This window comes from Penaeus japonicus, unplaced genomic scaffold (assembly GCF_977035675.1).
Source record: "Penaeus japonicus unplaced genomic scaffold, GWHDUDI00000001_assembly GWHDUDI00000039, whole genome shotgun sequence".
In the NCBI taxonomy this organism is placed as follows: Eukaryota; Metazoa; Arthropoda; class Malacostraca; order Decapoda; family Penaeidae; genus Penaeus; species Penaeus japonicus.
This window is the reverse complement of record NW_028234441.1, coordinates 18,554,719-18,557,218: the sequence shown is the minus strand read 5'-3', so window position 1 is coordinate 18,557,218 and position 2,500 is coordinate 18,554,719. Positions and strand designations below refer to the sequence as shown.

The following is a 2,500-nucleotide window of genomic DNA, read 5'->3' as shown; positions in this document are numbered from 1 at the left end:
GTACACAGAAATATATTTGATATGACAAAATATCATATTACACATACATATATAACTCGATATTACATTACACACACACACACACACACACACACACACACACACACACACACACACACACACACACACACACATATATATATATATATATATATATATATATATATATATATATATATATATATATATATATTGATTATGATGCAGTATTACATTATACGAACATAATACTTATTCATTACATTACACACATGTATATAATTAACATGACAGAGTATTACATTTTATACACATGTATTTGATATGACAGAAATTACCTTATACACAGGTATATTTGATATGGTTTAGTTAAATATACATAATATATAATTCGATTGAAATTAATTGTTATACACATACTGACCCTGGTAATTGCAATAATATATATGATTTATGATTACATTTTTTTCAAAATCATTTTTAAAAGTTAGAATATCTTGATATCAAGTAAAACTTAAGAGCTATCTTAAAGCTTGGCAGAGTTTGTTTTTGTCTAATATGGTCTGGGAGGTTGTTCCATACCTTAATTAATGATAATTAATGAAAGTTTTGGACTGATCAGATCTGCATAATGGATATTTTAGTAGAGTATCGTTTCTCAATTCATATCGAGAGTTCGATCTATGAGTGAACATATCATTTTGCAAGAGGTTGACGGATTTAAAATTAAATATTGCAGAACAAGTGTCGTTGATTTCTTTAAACTTCAGCAATTTTTGGTTGAAACATGTATCATTTGTGTGGTCATACTTTCTTAGGAATGCCATGTTTCGAATTATTTTTTTCTGGGTAATGACTAGGGACTTCGTGCGATTGGCTGGAATAGCTCCCCAGATTACGTGGCAGAATATTAGCTGGGGGAATAATAAGGAATAATATTTGTTTTAATGCGTGAGTTGTGAGGGTTTACTTAATTTGTGTTGGAGTTCGTAAATATGATCATACCATAATAATCTATAATCAATTATGACACCGAGAAATTTTGTCTTTGTTTCTTGCTTAACGATTTTGTTATTTATATTGAGTGATGGAATATTATCAGGGATGTTTTTTGTTCCTATGAAATATGATGTAGTGAGTCTTATCGAGGTTGAGAGTGAGTTTGTTGCTTAAAATCCATTTATTGACTTGTTTAAGTTCTTCATTGACACTGCTAATTAGATCATGAATATTTGGTCCACTTATTATCAGGTTGCTATCATCCGCAAATAGCATGAATTTTGAAGCGTTACTACACTTGATAAAATCATTTATGAAAAGTAGAAAAAAATAAGGGCCTAAAATTGACCCATGTGGTACACCATGTTTGACTGTGAGTGTGTGAGATTTATGTCCATTATAATAGACAAATTGTGATCTATTGCTAAGATATGTTTTAAACCATTTATTTGCCATTCCTCTAATTCCATAAGTGTCTAATTTATCCAGGAGGATGTTGTGGTCAACAGTGTCGAATGCTTTGCTGAAATCTAAAAAAAAAAAAAAAAAAAAAAAAAAAAAACTGTAACGGAATACTGATTGTCATCAAAAGCCCTTAGGATGCGCTCAGTGAAGGAAATGAGTGCTGTTTCTGTGGACTTTCCCTTCGAGAAGCCGAACGGGGAGTCATTTAATATGTTATTGTCTCCGCAAAATCTGTTTAATCTTGTAAAAGCAAGTTTCTCTAGAATTTTGCTGAATCCAGAGAGGAGGGAAATAGGTCGATAATTAGAAATCTTGCTTTTTGATTTGAAAATTGGAATGACTTTAGCCATTTTCATTTTGTCGGGGAAAATTCCTTCTCGAAATGAGGCACTGACAATGTCAACCATTACAGGATACTTTTTTGAGATACTTTTTTTTTATTAGCATCATAGGTATGCCATCAGGTCCTGGGGAGCATTCTTTCATTGATTTAACAGCATTGATAAACTCTGATTCAGAGATTGGCGCCATTGTCATGCTGTTTCTTTGGTGACCTTGTAAGAAACGTTTAAAGGCATTATCATCAGCAGTTGGATTATTAGCAAGTCGTTTTGTTGCATTATCAAAGTGGTTATTGAACGCTTTTGAAATTTCTGCAGCGTCATTGGTCAACCTACTGTTTAAATTAAAATTGTTTATATTGTTTTCCCGCATATTTCTATTCAAGATAGATCTGATGATATCCCAAGTTTTTTTTTAGAGTTGCTCGTGTACTGGTTAAGTTTTTGTTTATAATAGACGGATTTTGCGACTTTGATGGCATGAGATACTTGGTTGCGGATATTCCTGAATGCATCTCCATAAGTGAAAGGATATTTGGAAAATTTCCTCTGCAGTTGGTGTTTTTCTTTAATTAAAACTTTGATGTCAGGAGTGATATAGGACTTATTAATGGATTTGGTCTTAACCATTTTAGTTTTCGTAGGGAAAAAAAATAGTCAAAAGATGCTATGAATATTGTGATGAAATTTTCATACTTCACATTAGCATTATTCCC

General features: G+C 31.6%; 1 protein-coding gene across 4 annotated transcripts in view; it reads left to right on the top strand.

Annotated features, from left to right (window-relative positions):
* Positions 1–2,500, top strand: part of LOC122263378 (carboxypeptidase B) — a 43,898-nt gene that overhangs the window by 25,460 nt on the left and 15,938 nt on the right. The gene's annotated exons all lie outside the window — the stretch shown is intronic.